General features: G+C 38.7%; 1 protein-coding gene across 1 annotated transcript in view; it reads right to left on the bottom strand.

Moving 5' to 3' along the window:
• The window catches only part of Polr2D (RNA polymerase II subunit D), a 72,777-nt gene that overhangs the window by 22,082 nt on the left and 38,643 nt on the right, over nt 1-12,052 (bottom strand). The window lies entirely within an intron of this gene.

Raw genomic sequence — 12,052 nt, forward strand, 5'->3', positions numbered from 1 at the left:
ACTCGAAAACTGGGGATTTAACACTAACCTCAATCATTTTTTATATTTTATTTTTCACCCCTTCTGAACTTGGACTTAAGTGTCATCTGGAGTGTCGCTATTCATCTCAGCAATCCCAAAAATAGTGGATTCAACTCCAATTTTTTATTATTTACATGTTAATGTAAAGCTGGATGTGTCTTACTCCCACGTATTTCTCTCCAGAAACTGCAAGTTTGCCTATAGTCGCCGTCATTTTAAATTGTTTAGATTCGCTGATATCTTTACGTACAGATATTGCTCCTTAACTGTGTGCAAACCGCTAAGTACAGAATGTATTGCGGGCTAGGGTAAGTCTTCGCCTGCTATTATTGGAGCGGTTATTTAGAGACTCTATTTTGCGATCACTCAAAGCTGAATGAACTTAAGAGACCTATCACTGCCTTATGATTCACTGGCAGGTAATTCTGGAGAGAACAAAAAAAAAAAAAAAATGAAGCAAATTGGTCCAGTGGAATGAACAGACAGACTGGAGAAAACTGCTTTCTTAGTAAACCTTTCTAATCTATAGATATTTTATTTTAATATTTTATTTCTTGTTTACCAGGTATGTTATAGTGTAATATTTATCCTGAACTTGTGTGTTCAACAGACTGAAAAGCTTTTAAGTTACTGTACATTTAACTCAGTCGACACTGGAGAGTATGGCTTCTTTCTTAACAGTACTTACGTCATCTTACAAAAGGTAATACTGCTCTTTTCAAGAACAATAATTACGTTGTATGCAGACTTATACAATGTCAAATTAGAAATTCATTAAAATAAATGTACTTTAACTTTTCATATTTCAATTTTTTTAAATGAGGAGTAATTTAAATGAACATTTCTCCAACAAATAAGCCAAGTTTAAGAAGCAGAATTCTTTCTCTAATGCTGAGGCTATACAAACAAGTTGTCTTATATTATCCACAATATCTCACTCATTCAGTAACTGCAGAGATCTAAGAAAACCAACTACTTCCTCACCCCTCCTGTACACGATTTATGCTCTCGACTTACCAGATTGTGAAAAATTCGACCATGGCGTAGTGTGCCGATAACACAGTAATTTACAGAGCCATGAAATACAATGATGATATTGTACAATTCCAATCGGACCTGGATAGTATAGCTCTGTGTGTAAGGTAAATAAAATATATATTTATAATTCTTAATATTTATATACAACACTAAGCAGAGGAAGACAACCACTCCAGAACCAGCCTACTCTATGTGGAATCCAACTACAGACTTCTAACTAAATCAAACTGCTCGATGTTCACATAACGGACAATCTAAAATGGAATAAGAATGTGGAGGAAGTAAGGTGCAAGGCATACAGAGCACTAGGTTTTGTCTGTACATGTCTCTCAGGAAGAAGAAATAAAGCACTACGAATGGCTTATATTTCCCAGGTGTGGCCCATATTACTGTATGGTCCTCCTCCTTGGCACCCAATGACAACAGAAAATATGAGGAAACTAGAGGGTGTCCAGCTACAACTTAAGGAAAATAAATAATAATAATACAGTAATAATAATAATAATCCCTGTTGACAACAGGCACTTCGTCCATTGTTCGTGACAAGATAACTTCTAACCAGTTCTCATCTTCAAGTAAGCCCACCTGGTGGTCATAATTGTTAAGGTTCAAGTCTTTAAGGTCTGACATCATCATAGTTAGCTGGTTCAAATCCCATTGGTCGAATTCATTTCGCCATCAGACTGCTGGCTGGCAGGGTAAAGGAGGAGATGGTATACAATTTCTTATCAGTGGATTGCGTGCCAAATGCCTGGATTCAACACAGATACACTACGCGATCAAAAGTATCCGGACACCTGGCTGAACATGACGTACAAGTACGTGGCGCCCTCCATCGATAATGCTGGAATTCAATATGGTATTGGCCCACCATAGCCTTGATGACAGCTTCCACTCCCGCAGGCATACGTTCAATCAGGTGCTGGAAGGTTGCTTGGGGAATGGCTGCCCATTCTTCATGGAGCGCTGCACTGAGGAGAGGTAGCGATGTTGGTCGGTGAGGCCTGGCACGAAGTTGGCGTTCCAAAACATCCTAAAGGTGTTCTATAGGATTCAGGTCCGGACTCTGTGCAGGCCAGTCCATTACAGGGATGTTATTGTCGTGTAACCACTCCGCCACAGGCCGTGCATTATGAATAGGTGCTCGATCATGTTGAAAGATCCTATCGCCATCCCCGAAGTGCTCTTCAACAGTGGGAAGCAAGAAGGTGCTTAAAACATCAATGTAGGCCTGTGCTGTGATAGTGCCACGCAAAACAACAAGGGTGCAAGCCCCCTCCATGAAAAGCACGACCACACCATAACACCACCGCCTTTGAATTTTACTGTTGGCACTACACACGCTGGCAGATGACATTCACCGGGCATTCGCCATACCCACACCCTGCTATCGGATCGCCACATTGTGTACCGTGATTCGTCAATCCACACAACGTTTTTCCATTGTTCGATCGTCCAATGTTTACGCTCCTTACACTAAGCGAGGCGTCGTTTGGCATTGACCTGCGTGATGTGTGGCTTATGGGCAGCCGCTCGACCATGAAATCCAAGTTTTCTCACCTCCCGCCGAACTGTCATAGTACTTGGAGTGGATCCTGATGCAGTTTGGAATTCCTGTGTGATGGTCTAGATAGATGCCTGCCTATCACGCTTTCATACTGTACGTGTCCCTTCACTATCTCATCAGAAACAGTGGACCTAGGGATGTTTAGGAGTGTGGAAGAAGTCCGTGAGTTCCGCGGAACACCCCATTCTGCTCTCTCACGATGTCGAATGGCTATGGAGTACCTGGCAGTAGGTGGCAGCACAATGCACCTAAGATGAAAAACGTATGTTTTTGGGGGTGTCCGGATACTTTTGATCACATAGTGTATGTCTTATGACCATGACAGGATAGGAAAGGGCTAGGAGTGGGAAGGAAACAACTGTAGCCTTAAATAAGGTACAGCCCCAGCATTTGCCTGGTGTGAAAATGGAAAACTACAGAAAACCTTCTTCAGGGCTGCCGACAGTGGGGTTCAAACCCACTATCTCCCAAATGCAAGCTGACATCGCAGTGTAGTATAATAAGTGCTAATAATGTTAGACTCATCTCTAAGTACCACAGACACACCAAATCACAGAAGATTTTTTAGTCCCTGAGTTGTGAGGATAGGGTGTAGCCCACAAGTTTCATTATATTGGGGAGAAATTTATCTTCTGTATCTATAGTTCACTGGGAATTGTAAAATCCCATCTCTATAGTTAGCAATATACAATGTATACAATATACTATATAATGTATTTACACAAACTGTAACATTTACAGCAATGTAGGCCTATATTCTATATTGCATTAGTTCGCTTTATCCACAGCGGTAACCTACAAAATTCAGAAGTTCATGGTTCCACAATGAATCTCTCTCTCTCTCTATATATATATATACACACACACACACAATAAACCTGACTAAGTAGACCTATGTAGGCTAAAAAATTATATATATATATATAAAATAAAAGTTTTGTCTGTACATTGCTCAGAATTTAAAAAGGATGGTATTTTTGTATCAGCCATGTCCACAGTAACAAGGAAATGCATTTTTTAATTTTCCGTCATTTCTGTCTGTATGTATGTACACACATCATGAGAAAACGGCTTAAGAGAATTTAATGAAAATCGGTATGCAAAGTCGGGAAGTAAGTCGCTACAATCTAGGCCATAAATGATTTTATTCAGGCTGAGTGAAATGGTAGCCTAGGGGAAGGCCTAAAAGTTAATTCTGAAATATTTATGTTATTAATGGCCCTATCTTGATGAAAATCTGTAGGCGAAGCCGGGGAATACATTGCTATAATCTAGGATATAAATAATTTTATTCACGGTGAGAGAAATGGTAGTTTAGGGGAATGCCAAAAATTTAATTCTCAAATATTTATGTTGTTTGTGGTTGTATCTATAAATACTACATAACTAAAGTTATATAATATTAAAATTCTGATCATTTATGTCTTATACACTGTTACCGTACTGGTTATGATCACAGTGATATTAATGAATTTGGATTTTTGTTACTAAGTCTATATCAGCGCCGGGTCACAAGAAGATTGGTAAACAGAATTTAATGAAAATCGGTGTGTAAAGTCGGAGAATAATGAACTATAGTCTACACTATAAATATTTTTTTAAAGACACCCTAATATCACAGAGTCGAAAGAAAACTAAGTTAAATTGATCAACAATAACACTGCGTTGACCGTTGTTTGTTGTGATGTGCTTTGTGTCTTCTGTTGCCATTCATATCCGATAGATAGAATTACTGCTGCGTACAGTATATTTTTAAAAATTTGCTTTACGTTGCACTGAAACAGATAGGTCTTATGGCGACGATGAGATAGGAAAGGGCTATGAGTGTGAAGGAAGTGGCCTTGGCGTTAATTAAGGTACAGCCCCAGCATTTGCCTGGTGTGAAAAAGGGAAACAACGGAATGCCATCTTCTGGACTGCCGACAATGGGGTTCGAATCCACTATCACCTGGGTGCAAGCTCACAGCTGAACGCCCCTAAGCACACGCTAACTCGCCCGGTCGTACCAAATGTAACAGCCTGCCTGAATATTGGCGGGAAGTAGCTGGGGAGTTAGATAACATTCTTCTTTAGCATGTCATTCCTCTGGTTCATAAATTTTCTGATACTACTGGTACGTAACACACTGGTTCATCATAGCATTCGAGCTATTCAATCCCTACTCTGAGGCACTGATTGGAATAAGCAGCGTGCATATTTAACGGAATAAAGGCAGAGGAGTGTTTGCGGCTATCTGCGGCCTGGTCATTCCAGCTCTGGAACTTTGGAATGTTAGATTGGCACTGTAGTGCTGTTAGTTAAAAGTGAGAAAATGTGCGGCTTTTCATTTGATCAAGTGTTTTATATGATAACATTGCTTTTAAGGGGAGGTTGTACCTTGTATACCCACAATGTTAAATTGGTCACTTTTAGGTACATTTTTCTCCTGAACTGTTCATGATAATGTTACAAAATTTTAATAGCTGGTAGAGGAAGGGTTTCTCTTCTTTGACCTATTTGTGTAGGCAAGTACCTTTTATCATGTAATTTTTACAGAATTTTTTGCAAGTTATTAAAAGAATTTCCAAAATATCCAAATATTTCACTTTTATTAATTCATAATTTCTTGAAATATTAAACTTAAACTCTTCAACAAATGCATCAATAATGTTAATCCCAGTACCTGTGTGGTATTTAAGTTATACTGTTCTGTGATGTTTAGTTCCTGAGAAAAATGTACTTAAAGATTAAAAATATAAAATCTCAGAAAACAGGTTTCAAAGTTGAACATAGTTTGTTACTCACTTTAGAACATCCTTGCACCATATCCTGGGTCATCTGCATTTTCTTTATCCTCCCTGGCCCTTTTAGCATTCCTTGAGTGCATTCTTGCCTTCCTAGCCATCATAGTAACTTCATAATCTGCTTTCTTGACACGGACAGCATCCAACTCGGAACATGCCTTCACCATATTTTCCCCAGGTTTTATGCCTAACCTTTGAAGCAGCCTAACTCTACCAACATTACCATCATTAAATGACACAACTGCATCATATACACCCAAATTCAATGTATCCTTAACTACAAATACTGTTTTAGGAATTCTAGACCATATTACACTATTAAATGATTCATTTGGGTTCTGTGTTTTACCATGCAAACATTTACGCAACAGGTTTTGATCAGTCAAACTTCTAAAAACTGGCTTTATTACATTGCACACTTCAACCGGCAATGAGTGCCTATGATTATACTGTTCACCAGCTGCTATAGCACGGTTGTATTTGCACCATGAGGTTGGTCCTTTTGGGCACAAGGCATGACAAGACTCCGTGTCAGTTGATAGTTTATGAAAATAAATTGCCCAGATATCCTGCTTCATTTTCATCTCACTGTCACAGTTCCTTCTAATAGCCATACCATAATAGTTCTGCAAACTGTCTATCTCCTTGTCTGTGAGTCTACCTTTCCCAGATAGTGGTTTTCCATCTGGTAATTTTATGCCTTTCATATCTTTCCTCAACTTGCGAAGGCGGGTTCCCATCCTTTTCTGGACATGTCCAATACATTCCAGCTTTTCCACACTGACATCTCCATATGGCTTTGCTTCTACCACACTTTTGAAGCTCTTACTGTCTCCATCCCCTAAATATTTTACATACCTTACCCCAAACATATCAACTGACCTGGAAAAAATGTTTACTGCACCTGCAGCTTCCATATTCCCACTGGACCCTTCAAAATTTACACTACATTCAGAACTTTCTTTATGTAATTTAAGTTTTTCATTATCTTTTATAAATCTACACTTATGACAGTACTTACTCAGTACCTCTACATCTAGCACTTTGCCATTATCCATGCTTGTTACAGTTACTACTCCATTCAGACTAGTATGCCCTCTACGCTGCCACGTTCCATCAACAGCCACAGCAATATCTGTAGAATTATCATTAATTTCAATTGCATCACTGACAGCAGCCTTCATAGAGGCAATAGCACAATGCTTAGCAGCTTCACATAATGTACCTGTATACTTCTGGAATCTTGTTGGGCCACTTGGGAGATTCATGACTGCACATAGTGTCTTACCAGCTAATTCACCTTTACCTATAGTACGCAATCCATACACAAACCTAATGTTAGTTTCATACCCACTGTCAACCTTCCTACTGGTACGAAATGAATACTGAGCTTTACAGTTCCTGCATTTCAGAAATAGTTTACTAGCAAGTCCATATCTTGCAGTGGTATCTTCACAACAAAATAAACTGTCACTAACATGGCATGCTTTACAGACTGCAAATGAAGATATGGCAGATGACAACAATTCAATATCTATGATAACATTGCCACTTGTATGTTCTTCATTATTAGATTGAGTACTTACAAAAGATCCTATACTTGAATCAGTACTCAGCTTTCTTCTGGAAGCACTGGCACTAATATTTTCACTGCCAGAATTATCACTTACAATCACTGATGAAGTTGAAGCACATGTTGAATCTAACCTAGAACCTAGAACAGCCTGCACCACTCCCACGGACAAAATCCGTATAATTTGCACTATTATTACCACTAACTATACTTGCTTTCGGCTTTCTTCCAGGCCCTCCTTTACATTTCTTATACACTCTTCCAATTCGAGGCATGTTGTCACAAAAACAAACTTTCGGATGTAAACATGTCCAGAAAACGCGCCGGAAACACAAGAAACAAGTGAAAGACGTTCCGCGTGAACAGAGGAGCCAACCCTGAAAACGAAATATCTTCACATAAATCAACATACCGCTAAAATTAAATATCTGAAGTTCAAGAAGTTGACAGATGGCGAAAGGGGGCGTGGCAAGTTGTGCTGCTCTTAAAGGAAATTAATATTTAAAGCCTTTAATGGCTAGAATGCCATTCGAAAACATATTTATCTAGTAAAGTACACTCCAAGGAATGTTTATGAGCAAAAAAATTTTTTTTGATATTTTGCCCCCTAGGAAGGTACAACCTCCCCTTAATCGCTACATTCCTACGGACGTTTTTGTAATAGCCTAAAGTGACTTCAGTTAGGAAAACAAGAAAGTCAGTCTTTCTGAGAATCTCGTAGCGAAGCACGGGTACATCAGCTAGTATATAATAATCTCTGTTCACAACAGGCACTTCATCCATTGTTCGTAACAAGATAACTTCTAACCTACATATACACTAACTGAACCGAAAATAGCAGCAAACCTGTGGGAATAGTAGAAGTTAACTAGGATGAGAAAGTTCACAAATGACTGATTTAAACTAATATATTCATGTTTCATTCAATGCAGAAGACTATTTGTTTAATTATTTAGAGCCATTAGCGACCATGCTAAGCAACTACTACCTTGTTTTGGAAGACATTTTTGCAACTCAAAATTGCTGCTAGCAGTAGTAGTGGTTTATTTATTTTTAGTTCATCTATTCATTCATGTAACAATTAGAAAATGGTTATTCTTGTTTTGTATTTGTATATAATACAGGTAAGGAAAGGAACAAACAAGTGTCAAATCAAGTTATACATTTGAATGAGAATAGAGCACAAGATTATGCAGAATGGTAACTTATTTTACTCTGTTCTCTGCTAGCTCCTTCTCCTAACAGGCAGATCAGGAAAATTTTGACTGAGATACAAATACCTATTTCAGGAGTATGACCTGCATAGTAGATTCCTTTAAATAGTAATAATCATAATCATGAAGTTTCAGTTACGGTTCAGTCCGTTCTAGGATCTTGTACAGATAACACAACAGTGAGATAGGTCTGTAATTTTTCAGATCATTTGGGTCTTTTCCTGGTTAGAGAATTGCGATTACTCTGGCTTTCCTCCACACACGTGGTAACTTGCAGATGTTTATACAGTTATTGTACAGTTCTAGTAACCATTGTTTAGCAACAGGTCCAAATTGCTTAATTTGCTCAACGCATATTTCATCTAGGCCGGCAGCCTTATCATTCTTACACTGATCTATTGCTCTGTTCAGCTATTTGGTTTGCTGTGACACTGGAATGTGTTGAAGTTTTATTAGGATCACTACTGAGTCGCCTAAGTAATCGCCAAGCTTTTTGACTACTTCTACCCATGTCAATCTCTTCCATCAACCTTAACCACTGTGCCTGTTTTACTTCAGAAATAGAGGAAATTACTTGTTCCATTGTGATGATGTCATTGCTGAATGGGTTTTCTTCGAATAGACGCGGAAAGAGTCTCCCCGAAGAGTGTATGATTTACATTCAGGCGTTCCCTGGGCAACGGTGAGGTGTTAACACCGGCTGATCTTTCCAATCCAGAAGTAACATCAACTATTATATAATGACTTCAGTTAATATGGTACTGTTGGATACAGTGGTGAAGTCGGATTATCTTCTGGCCAGAAGTGGCTGACTGGTGCAGCACCTGGCTCCTGTGATAGCAGCACTCGGACTCTAATTGCACAAAGCACAGAGTTGCCAGCCAGATGCCAATAATGCAACTGACATGACCTTCAAATTGCTGTGTGACGAGCGCTACTCCAGACTTTACAGAAAGATTACCTGACCTCCCTGAATAAAACATTTCTAGATATACAGTGAGTAAAAAAAGTTGTCTATATACTACTACCTTCTTTGAGTCCACATCTTTTAGCAATACGATACTGAATACAATTGCAGTGGATATGCCAATACATAGTATTCAGAAAATACTCAAGTAAATTCAATACAGTGGTACATAAAAGATAAAAATGCATTTCACATTTTTAACCTCTTAACATGAAAGCCCGAGTATACTCGGGGTTTTATACATTTATATAAAATAAAATCCCGAGTATACTCGGGAATGTCGCTCATTGATCGGTACCTAATTTAAAAGCCCGAATATACTCGTTTCTTTTTGTTTCTCAATATTTCCGCCAAATGTTTATGAAATTATTACTTCAGGGTCCTATTTTTGCCAACAGACATCTCTGACTCAACCGTAGTGGATGTCAGTGACTCAGGCAGTTCGTTTTCGCGGCTTTCCCTCCCGATGTAGCATTGTGTGTTGATCCTTGTTTTAGGGCATTTCACACAGCCACAAACATATGAACAGTATTGAGTGTCATGTTGTATTACTTGCCATCTGTTTAGTGCTGTGTTATCTATTTTAGAACCCGTAAAAAAATATCACGAGTATACTCGGGATTTTAAAACAAGAACTTTTCAATGCCTTATATTTCATTGTTAAGTTCGAAAAATGTATTTTTATTGTTACCACTGTCATTAGTTTTCAATAAATAGCCCCATTTTAACAATTTAAAAAATCACAATTTTGTAAATAATTGGTATGTTAAGAGGTTAAATATATACCTGTTGTATGTCCCACTCCTTACAGGGTGAAGGCCAATGACCATGATCACAGGAGTTATGCATTGTATTTACACAAGTCTGATACTGCTACGTTATGGGGTGCAACTCGAACGAGTTCCATGATGCTTGTAAGAATTGCATAGTTTCATTCTTTCAACAGGAACTAAGCACCTGAGAGATAGTGAAATGAGTGATACAATCCCATGCGACTGTCCAGTACATCATCAGTATAAGTTCTGGAGTGTACTGGCAGGTAATTTAAGCTCCAGAGAAGATCATGAGTAATATCTCGTTGAGAAACATGCCAAAAGGTTCACGAAATCTCAAAGCATCCAGTTACTGGTGCTGAACAAATGGATTATCTCACTTCAACTTCTGGAATGATTAGTACACATCAAACAATTTGGAATCCCTCTCCATGGAGCAGGTGATGAAGGCAAAGCAGCAAGGAAGAAGCCTTTTATACACAAAATAAAAAGGGGTGGAATTTGCTTCAAAATATGCAAACAAGGGACACTAATTCTGAAAAGATATTTTGTTTTCCAATGAAAGTACATTCAACAATCTTTTGGGTGCGATAGTTGACAATTTGTTCAAAGATTAAATGGATAGCAAAAATGCAGTACCACTGGTGAAAGAATGTAAAAGCCACATAATGGTATGAATGATGCAGGAAATGGTACACTGGCAACAGTTGAAAACAGTATGAACTAGGGATAATGGACAAATGGTTACTTGCCAGTATCATGCTCATGTGTACCTGTTACACTGTAGTATTAGGATATTCAAAAAACATAATACAAGCCGCAGATCAACTTTCAGGAGAAATATCACTATACCTGTTGCCTCTTGTAGACCCTAACCACACCTTATAGACAGCAATACTGTATCTTCATCTCGCTTTCTGCTCTTCCACTGCCCCTTTCGCCAGCTCGTCACTCACATTCAACAATGTTTGCATAGACCCATTTACATTCCGAGAACCAATACTTCGAAACCTTAATTTATGAAAACCGCCGCGACTGCTACATAGCTCTGTGTATTCCTAGATATTCAAATATCTGTAGTTAAAATATAAAAAATATTAAATATGTTGATGGACGAGTGTCAAACACTTCAGATGCTGCCGGAATGAGATGAAGAAATAATCCTGTCAGGCAAGACGTAAACAGAGTTTAATCCAGTACAAAAGGCTCCAAAACCTTCATCTTCCGCCACAGAAAGAAGGTTGGGAACACGTGCTAAACAACTGTATAGGTCGCTTGTCCAGCATCTTTTTCTGTACATCATTCCTTTGCTTTTTTACCGGTAAAAATTATTATAGCCACTGTTGCTGCACTGCCTCACAGGTTGCAGTCAATTAGGAAGTTTCAGGAGGCACAGCACAGATATATATGTGATGGGACTTACAATGGCTTTTCAGGACGTGATATTTTGAGTACCATGAACATTATCAGAACTACATGAACTGGTAGAATATTTTATCTTTTATTATTATTACTAGCTGATGTAGCCGTGCTTCGCTACGGAATTCTGCATTGCATACGAAATTCTAGTGTACACGTTGTGAGTAAGATTGTATTAAATTGCATAGCCCTTAACATTACCCTTGGAACGCGACCGGGAAGTCGCCGAACATTTTTCCTCATATGAAGACTGAGTTAGGGAATTTTCTCTGTAATGGTAGACCCACTTGCATACCATCAGTCACAATCGGGTTGGAGAGTTTTCATTATAATGGTAGACACTCACTCTCCACCTGCCTTTTTACATCCTCAGAAAGACTGTCTTAGTGGTTTTCATAACTGAAATGAACATACATTACAATGACGTCAGTAGGAATGGCGCGATTAAAAGCAATGCTTTCATATGACATACTCGATCAAATGAAACACCACACCGTTTCCCACTTTTAAAGAACGGGACTACACTGCCGATCTAACAGTCCAAAGTTCCAGAGCTGGAATGACCAAGCTGTACACAGCCGTGATTCGTGAACACTCTGTCTTTTTTCGGCGGGGAGAGGGTCGAATTTAGGAGACTCTCAGGGCATAAACTATGCCCTTTTACTAATCTGTTTCTTAGAAGTACCCGATGAGTAGG

This window comes from Anabrus simplex, chromosome 6 (assembly GCF_040414725.1).
Source record: "Anabrus simplex isolate iqAnaSimp1 chromosome 6, ASM4041472v1, whole genome shotgun sequence".
Classification (NCBI taxonomy): domain Eukaryota; kingdom Metazoa; phylum Arthropoda; class Insecta; order Orthoptera; family Tettigoniidae; genus Anabrus; species Anabrus simplex.